Genomic DNA, 10539 nt, shown 5'->3' with positions numbered 1-10539 from the left:
TACACTGGCTCTGAGGTCAAAACTTGGCCGTGAGTGGACCACTATAAGCCGAAAACTTGGTAAGAACGATGAATCCATCCATTTACAGGTAAGATCCCTTCGGAATATTCCCCTAAAATTTAGACAAACCCTATTTTTGCATATTGTATGCATAACCTGGCTCTGAGATCGAAACCTGGACGGGAGTGGACTACTATAAGTCGAAAACTTGGTAAGAACGATGAATCCATCCGTTTACATACCCTATTCTGGCATATTGTATGCATACAATGGCTCCGATATCGAAACCTGGCCGGGAGTGGACTACTATAAGTCGGGATCTTGGTAAGAACAATGAATCCAGCCATTTACAAGTACGATTACTTCAGAATATTCCTCGAAAATTTAAATAAACCCTATTCTGGCATATTGTATGCATACACTGGCTCCGAGGTCGAAACCTGGATGGGAGTGGACGACTATAAGCCGGAAACTTGGTAAGAACGATGAATCCGTCAATTTACAGGTAAGATTCCTTCGGAATATTCCCCGAAACCTTAAACAAACCCTATTTTGGCATATTGTATGCATACCCTGGCTCCGAGGTCGAAACTTGTCCAAGAGTGGACTACTATCGGTTGGAAACTTGGTAAGAACAATGTATCCATCAATTTACATGTAAGATTCCTTCGGAATATTCCCCAAAAATTTAAACAAACCCTATTTGGGAATATTGTATGCATAACATGGCTCCGAGGTCGAAACCTAGCCTTAAGTGGACCATTATAAGCCAGAAACTTGGTAAGAACGATGAATTCATCCATTTACAAGAATGATTCCTTCAGAATATTCCCTGAACTTTAAACAAACCATATTATGGCATATTATATGCATACCCTGGCTCTGAGGTCGAAACCTAGCCAGGAGTGGACTACTATAAGTCGGTAACTTGGTAAGAACGATGGATCCATCAATTTACCTGTAAGATTCCTTGGGAATATTCCCCGAAAATTTAAACAAACCCTATTTAGGCATATTGTATGCATAACATCCGAGGTCGAAACCTGGCCCTTAGTGGACCATTATAAGCCGAAAACTTTGTAAGAACGATGAATCCATCCATTTACAGGTAAGATTCCTTCAAAATATTCCTCGAAATTTTAAATCAAACCCTATTTTGGCATATTGTATGCATAACCTGACTTTAAATGTGGTCCAAGGGCATACGAACCATGAACCCTCAATGTGCGAAGTGGTTCTCACTCCAAATTTAGCAGGATATATTGTAGAAACTCGTAAAGATGAACCATTTACAGGTAAGATTCCATCAGAATACTCTCTAAAACCTTAAACAAACCCTCTTTTGGATATTTCTAACCAATCTGTAAGCGCCTAAATTTCTAGAATCTTGTGGGGGGTGTTAGAGACAATGGTTTTTAGCAGAAGTGATAAAAAATTAGCAGAACCAGAGACCAAAATATTTTTTAGCAGAAGTGAGAAATTTTTTGCAAAAGTGAATAAAATTTAGCAGAAGTGAGAAAAATCTAGCAGAAGTGTTTATACCTCTACGACAACTCTTATAATGGTTGTGAATAGTGATGACAAAAAAATTCACAAAACGACCAATATTGTGAATCCGGAAGGCTGGTTGATGACTTGTACTGACACATAGTAGACTTCAATATTGAACCTGGCTCGAAAATTTTTGTCGTAAAATTTTGTAGAAGTGAAAAAAATTTAATGGAAGTGCATCAAATATTGCAGAAGTGAAAAAAATTAACCATCCGTTACAAAAACTTAACAGAAGTGCATAATAATTGTAGAATGTTTGCAATTGTTTACAGAGAAGACTTTGCGTGTTTGCGTCACATGTGAGTGATCCTTATTTTTAAGATGATATTTTATTATTACAATTCTTATAAAGGTCTTCAAAGGTTGATATGTAGTTAGTATAAACACAAAACCACAAACCTTACTAAATTGTGGTAGTGTAGGCATGGTTGATGGTGTGAACTAGCACGCAGGAGGCTCAGGATCAAATCCCTATAAAGGTTGTTATGCATTTTAAAAATCCAAACTTGTGAAGTGTAAGGATGGTTGATAGGTTAGACTAACGCATAGTTGGTTCACGTTCGAATCCCCTCAACACTACTACCTCCGTCCCACTATTAAGTGACCTACCTTATAACTAAGACGGAGGGAGTATTTTTTATTTTCATATTTTGGTTGTCTTGTTGTTATGCATTTTAAAAATCCAAACTTGTGAAGTGTAAGGATGGTTGATAGGTTAGACTAACGCATAATTGGTTCATGTTCGAATCCCCTCAACACTACTACCTCCGTCCCACTATTAAGTGACCTACCTTGTAACTAAGACCGAGTGAGTATTTTTATTTTCATATTTTGGTTGTCTTCAACGACACTTATAAAAGTTGTTGTACATTTCCATACAAAAATAACATAAAAACTCCAAACTTGTGAAGTGTAAGGATGGTTGATGCCGACTCTTTTTCTTAATGGATTGTCGTTTGTTTTCTTGTCGCAACCCTTGGGTTCTAGGGGTGGGTAGTGATGCCATTATACGACACTTCCGTTGAGAAAGGTTGTAAAATATGGGATGTACTACGATCTTAAAAAAAAGATTGTATTTTTCCGGTTGTAGATGTATATTTTTCCTGTAATGAAACTATCGTTACCAATCCTATGCTCTAACACGGTAAGATTATTCAGGCTTGGGTCTAAGTAAACATGAAACAACTAAAATTATTCCTCATTTAGTTTATTGAGCCACTCTTAGTAGGTAAACATATATACTCCAATCAGACAATAACTGATCTTCCTCTCCCTTGACATGATCCTCATCTGAAACATTTTCCTACAAACCAAGAGCCAGCGATCCCCGATTACTGTCTCGTAGGATGGGGAACACTGCATAAAATTTAAAACCATGAATAAATTGTAGTTAAGTGGAAAGTATGGGGATAACAGTTTTAGAAGTACCAGGAAACGACTTCTTACTCGAAATATTCAAATTGTTTAGTGGCGGCAGTCCAGCCGCAAACTGGTACAAGGACATAATTAAACATCTTCATTTTGAGATGTTTCTGCAGCATATTATTAAAAAAAACACACAGACACACATATATGAGTTGCAGTGAACTTGGGCAAGAAAGAATTAAGCCTTTTCAATTAAGCCATGTTCCCAACAAAGTTCTTGCGCTAAACATGGGTAAAAAAGAAGTATAAGTAACAGATAATAAAGGGTGTATAATAAGACAAACCAGAATTTTAGAGGCATTCTCTGTCACACGTTCTCGCTCTTCACAAACAACATAATTTTCTGTCAGTTGTATGGGCCAAATATAAAGAGGAAATCATAGATAAGTTAGCCGTGTGCTTAGGTAAACGAGAAAGCAGTTCCAATCGCCAATACATCAATAATAACCCACCATGAATCAGTTTAACAGGCATATTAAGGCACTGCAAAATGGGAAACAGTTTCTTTGCACTTGAACGGATCGGTAAAGGCAGAACCTGATTTTTCTCAAACACCACCTGAAACAAAGATAATTGTAATGGTGAGAACATCAAAGTAAAATTCAATTGTCAAACTACACAAGCACATCAGAGAATAGCTTTTCTGACCGTTTTCACTGGCGTGTTGCCTGGCTTCACAAAGTCAAATTCTTTGTATTCGCTTAACTTACTGCAAAATTAAGTAAAATGGGAATCAAAGATAGTAGTCATAATAATATTACTATGAAAAAGTGCAAATTTCTTTAAATGAACGATAATTTAACGAACCAAACTTCAACCTGCCTACCTGAACACTTCTTCTTTGGTTTTGTTGGTTAAAATAACACCAACATCATCACCATCAAGTGCAGTTCCAATTTTACGGAGGTCAGGTTTGAGTTCTGTATCCCGAGTCAGTCCTACAATCTTTGACAAACATCTATTAGGTCCTCCTATATAAACTCTGCAACAAACCAATCACACTATATATTAATACAGTTTGCAGAAGAATTATCCAACCAATGGCTCCTTGAAATACAATATTTTGTTGCATGTAATAAAACATTACTTGCAGAAATCATTGTCGGTGAGAGATTTTAAGAAACTCTGGTAAACGGAACTTTCAAGTTTCGCCCATCCAAAACAAAAAACGTAAATGCTCTCGTAACTATTGATATCCGATATAAAAGATTTCTTATTCAACGGGTTGTTCTTCAGGTACTTTTTGATTTCTAAATTTTCTATGCGTTCTCTCTTTTGAGCTTCTCGCATTCCTTTTTCTGCCAGCCTATGCATGTCTGCCAGTTCATCATCCTCTTCCTTTTGGATTTCTAGGTCTATCAATTTTTGTTTTTGTTTTTCTTGTTCTTTTTCTTCCAGGTGCTTGAGAAATTCTTCATGAGCTACACAACAAATCAAAAAACGAAAACATTAAGTGTTTTGTTGAGATTTAATTGATGAGATCAGTCTCGTCGTGTCTTACACATTTGTTCCAATTTCTTTGCATAGACATAGAGCTCGTCCTGACTGTCGTAAGGATCAACTTTTAAATACATGTCTTCGTCGTCCATCTCAGCCATCAACTTTTACTGTTTTTTGTTTCGCTTGGTAGAAAATCTTTTTCGCTTATCCCGTATTGTTCTTGTGTATCCAGATTAAATACCAAAACAAAGAAAAAAAAACTAATTAAAATTAATACCAGAAAAGAAAAGGGGATTTTAACAAAGTGCCACACTTTCAATATCATGTTTAAGAAAGTGTCATCGTTCTTTTCAGAATTTATTTAATGTCATACATTTGATCTTTTTCATCCCATTTTTTTCTAAAAACAGTTAACATCCGTTAGAGCATAGGTGGCAGTAATTTGGTTTAGTAAAAGACATTTACACCCTCGAATAATCTCACTATAGTGAGTTCAATCAAGTCATCATTGCGAGTCATTAACGAGTTAAGTCATGAGTGAGAGCTAAATCAAAATCAAGAACTCATATATAAGCCGCAACCAAAGTCGAGAATAACCATCAAAATCAAGAACTCAGATATAACTGGCACTTTATTTCAGCCGTCAACAATCAAAATACATCCCTTTGCAGTCGATGTACACCACCATCTTGAATTCGGAAGCACCTCCATTCTCGTCCAGGATCTGTAGACAGCTACCATTCACGACTAATCCATCCAAAACCCCAAATAAGATGCAACCACCCATACCAAACTACTCTCTAGTGCCTGTAATCATTAGTTGATGTAGTTGATTCCAACTATATTCACGGCTGCAAACTTCCCAGGCGGCCATCCTTTCTATTGCTCGACTTCATAAGCACCTTGCATTTGTCCTCATGCTTTCTACTCCTCAGAGATAGATAATACGAGCAACACCACTTCAGCGAAGCCCATTCGAGACCCACAAAGAACAACCAATTATCTTCTCCACAGTTGTGCGTTTGTTCATTGAGAGCTCCGACTTCCGATTACATTTCGGCCATTAGCTTACTAACTAATTCCGTTAGGAGCCTGACTCTGCCGTTGTAAATTGCTTCTTGATCACAAAATTCACAGTAATAATCAGCCATATTCAAGCTAAATTCTTCAATCGATTCTCCTCTTTATACCGGCAGACAAAACCCATCACCACCGACAGTCGAATTCAAGAACCTCAGCGTCACCAATTCACATTTAATCAAGACCACCATTGGATCAAACCCATCTAATCAACCAACATACAAGTCATCTTACCCATGATTCTCACTGAGACAATTTCTCAAAAAAATCATGCCCATTTGACAAGAGCTAACAGTCCACGAATCTCATTCCATGCCTTATCTCCAACTCAGCTGATCTTTCTCTCAAAACGAGAACCCATTACCACCAACAACCATTTTACAAACACCACCTTCGCATGAAATAACTCAGCTGATTTTTCTCTCAAATCGATAACCCATTACCACTTACTGCACTGCTCTATAATTAAATTTACCCCTTTCATTCTTACTTCAATCTCTCCTTGCACCGATTACAATAGCTCAATCATCTCCACCAATTCTCACTGACTCCCTTGATGCCGCTCCATATACCATTCAATCAATCCCTTAATTAATCCCTAAATTCCACTATTCAATCAATCCGTTAATTAATCATCTACCTAAACTATCTTTTCAAATATATACAGAAGAAAAAGAGAAGAAGAAGAAGAGAGAAAGTTAGGATTTTGGTTCTCCGTCAAAACCTAAGTGGATAGTGGACATGAACGAGATCCGATTTTCTTTTTTTATGGATGTCTTTAAGGATCGTGAAGGGTAAATAGGTAAAGATGAATACTTTCTTGACTTATTCAATTATTATAGACTGGTTTGGTGGGCCTTGATGGAAAATTTAACGGTTGTGGCATTTTATTAATTCTGAAAGAAATAGTGACACTTTCTTAAACTGGAAATTGGAAGTGTGGTATTTTCTTAAAATTCCCAAAAGAAAATAAATAATTACTCTTGGTTAAATATCTCTGCATACGTTTCACTGGCATCCTCATCTTGTCGATTGGAAAGACGATTTTCACTCTGTCTGATATTCTTCCTCTTGCTTGTGAGAAAAGACTCTTCTTCTCTCTTCACAAAGAAAAAGAAGGGTCGTGAGAAGGAAAGTGTTTCCTTAACTGGGGAGTCCCAAACACCTAATTTTCTATAAAAGGCTGCATTAACATAAACATTACTTCTCACATAATTTAATAAGTAAATCTCTGTCTCCTAACGGTGATTTAAACTTTTATTTTTTGTTTGAGATTGATTTTTTTTGGTGATATTGGGATTCTTCTTCCTTTAAGGTCAACTCCAGTTTTGCTGCCGCTTTAGTTTTTATTAAATCCAATTTTCTGTAGCAATGATAACAAGTTTTTATCCTGGTGACGTAGTTATCTTTGGATGAAAAAACAAGGATATGACTTATCCTAAGGAGGATTCTTCTCCGGATGTTGAATCTGACTCCAATGTTAGCTATCGTTCCTCGGAGGAAAACTCTGGTGACTCTGACATTGTTGAAGATTTTGATGGTATATATGAGCATAAGCATAACCAGAACGAACGTCTGGTTGAAGAAACTAACTATGGAGGAAACATTAAGGATAAAACTACTGAGGAGGATTTTTTTCAGGCTTCTCTTCCTCGTTCTTTTCCAGATGAGGAACCCTATCAGCTATTGTTGCTCAGAGGAAATCGTTGGTGACTTTGATATTGGAAATCTTCGGGATTTTGATGATGAGGAAAAGCCTTTTCCGAAAAGGTTCATCTGCTTGATATTTATGGTGATTTTCCTGAAGGGCTGGAGCTTTTCAGGTCAATCAAGCTGAGTCTCAGAATATCTAGTAGTTCCTCTGAAAACTTCGGGACTATGATCTTTGATGGTGCAGATCCAAGACTGCCATAGTTGATAGTTCTTTTTCTATGTTCAAATGACTATTTGTAATGTGGCTAATATTTTAATGTTGGCATAGTACCAGGAATATGCCTGCTGTTGCTTGAATCTACCAGCTGCTCTATCTTTTCTTTTGTGTAGACTCATCTTACTTACTCCTGTTTAATTACAAAGAGTAGTATTCCAACTGGCCTAGTTAAAAAGAGTAGCAGTATATTGGCATATAATTACAATGAAGCATACTTAACAGAACAGATCACTAACCCTTATTCCAATTAAGAAGAAACCTACACATTTTGTACCAAGGACCTTCCAGTTGTTACAGTACCTAAAATCCCTAATATTGAGGAGGTGCATATAATCGCTACAAGTAGGGACTTCAAGGCTGTAGAAGTTTCATCAAAGATCCTCAGGTACAGAACACATGGGATGACCACTGAAATCCCAAAACTTACGATGCAACCTGTTAGTGCGAGCACGTTCTGGAATTGTGGAGCCAGAAGTGCTAAGGTAAGGACAACCAGCAAAAAGAATGACACAAAAGCACGTCTGACAAATCTTTTTGTTTCCCGGGACATGGCAGTAGGTAGACTGTTCTCAACTCCGACCCGAATTGGGAACACCTCGAAGGCATACTTTGTGAGTGGCGTTGCGGTTGTGGCAATTAAGGCCATTTTTGTTAAAATAAAAGACTTTGGCATGCTCAAGGTTATTTGACCCGCAACTTTTGCTCCAAACATTCTCGCCCCTAATAAACCTAAAGGTGACATAAACTAGAGTCACCGAGGCAAAACTTATCACCGATACCTGATCAAAAGGTGCATGTTAGTGAAACATATGGAGTATTTTACTAATGAATTTCCATGTCAGTCAGTCTATGTAGTGTAACAACAGAAGTACATATATTTAGAGCAATCACTGCGGTGCACTATAAATTTGTCATTTTTGGCTAATCTAGCAATGCACTATAGTATTTATTTATTTTGAAATTGTAATGATGATACAAATGACCCGACGAGATTAGGGTATACCCAGATTAATTGGGGTATACCCAATAAGACAAAATATGGTCATTATGAAGTAAAACCAAGCCACCTCTTAATCTTGTATTTTCTAAATGACTAATATGTTCTTGTTTAATTAACATTAAAAATTCTGATTAGGTTAATTAATTACGTAGATTAAAACTTCTCAAATTATGAAATTTTGTTTTTGATTGAACTTATTTGGGAAGGTTTTTGATGAAAAAAATTTGTTTTGAGAAAATCTTTTGGAACGGAAATGAAAGCACACTACCTTAACACTTCTAAAGAGGGGATTGCGCTGTTGTATGAAATCATACTCAAAATTAGATCAGAAATCAACACTTTCAGTTCTGAAAGTATGAAAAGTCGGCAAGGTCGACGATGAAGACCTTGCCGACTTTTTTTTTTGACATACAGGAGACGACAGAAAAAAAGTCGACAAGGTCTTCAAAAAATACCTTGCCGGCTGTTGAAAATACCCTGCCGGCTGTTGAAAATACCCCGCCGGTTGTTGAGAAAAATGTATTAGTCGGCAAGGTTTTCAAAAAATACGCTGTCGGCTGTTTATTAGTCGGCAAGGTCTTCAAAAAATACCTTGCCAGCTGTTGAAAAACTTTACAGTCGCCATGGCTATTATGAAAAGTCGGCAAGATATGCATGTCACGACCTTGCCGGCTGTATTGGCTGGCAAGGTCTTCAAAAAATACCCTGCCGGTTGTTGAAAAAAATTTACAGTCGCCATGGTATTATGAAAAGTCGGCAAGATATGCATGTCACGACCTTGCCGGCCGAAGACACAAAAATCATAATTTTTGATTTCTAACCTAATATAACAATTATATAACAACCAAATCACACAACACAATGATGGGTTTAAGTTTAGACATCACTTAGAGTCTTCTTTTCACCGGCCAATGTTGGAAAATCAATGTTGAAGATTTTCGGTTGATGGAAGAAATGGAAGAAGATGAAGGGGAAGAGCAGAGAGATTAGGGAAGATTAAGAGTTTTTTAATTTTAGGGTTTAATTTTCAGTTAATTAGTTCAAGGGTATTAAAGTAAAATCACCAATTTTGACCACCCCTTAGCCTGAGCACTAGGTCCATTTAGATTTGGATATATCCCAATTAGTCTGGGTATACCCCAATCTCGCCAGGATAAATGAAGAAACTTCTATGCAAAAGATTAAAAAGATTTGTTACCTTTTTGAAAGAGGAAGGCCTTTGCATAGATTTATATATATCCGGAATTACCATATGAGATGCAAAGCAGAAAATATATAGCCCCGAAACTGTTGGTATATTTGAGATGTCGAAGGAAGATATTTTCTGATTGAGTTTTATACCAGTAAAGGCTGGAGTAATTACGACTGCTACTAAGAGTAAAACCGATGATATAACCCCGACACTTGATAAAAGTGATATTCTCGAAAGATAAACTAGCCATACAGATGGCATCGCCAAGCAGATTATCAAAGTAATGGTGTAAAAATTAGAAGTAGATATTTGTGATATTGGAGAATGATATCCGTCGAGTAATAATCCCAAATTATCATGAAGAGCAATGGTATATGACACCAAAGAAAAAAAAACTTCAAGATATATAAAAATGTTCACTACCATGCTTAAGATCAAATGAAACTTTATAAGTTTAAGAAGAAACGGAGACAAGTTTAATGAAAACAAGATAAGATTTCACTTGACAGAGTATCTCAAGTGAATTGGAATTCCTCATTTGTTTCCGTCTTTTGTGACTCCCCACAATGAATTAGAATTCCTTAAGAAATTGCCTAATAATCGCTCCCCACAATGAATTCGTGAGCCCCACGGATCTGTTGTTAATAGGAGGGAAAACAGGGATTCGAGGACGAAAAGATTACACGAAATTGGTTAAAAAGACCAAAATCAACAATTTCTGAGTGAAAAAGACATGTAGAATTTGATACTGTTTAAATGGACGAGAATATAAAAATAGCCAGATGTAAACAGTTGCATCCTACCCATTTTTAAATACGAAAAATGGGTCATTTGTCCAAATATTTTTAAAATATGGTTCAAATGGACGAGTAAAAATTATTATGGGTGAAATGGACACCAAAAAAATAGCAAGGATGAAAC

Source organism: Papaver somniferum, unplaced genomic scaffold (genome assembly GCF_003573695.1).
Source record: "Papaver somniferum cultivar HN1 unplaced genomic scaffold, ASM357369v1 unplaced-scaffold_151, whole genome shotgun sequence".
Classification (NCBI taxonomy): domain Eukaryota; kingdom Viridiplantae; phylum Streptophyta; class Magnoliopsida; order Ranunculales; family Papaveraceae; genus Papaver; species Papaver somniferum.
This window is presented reverse-complemented; position numbering follows the sequence as displayed.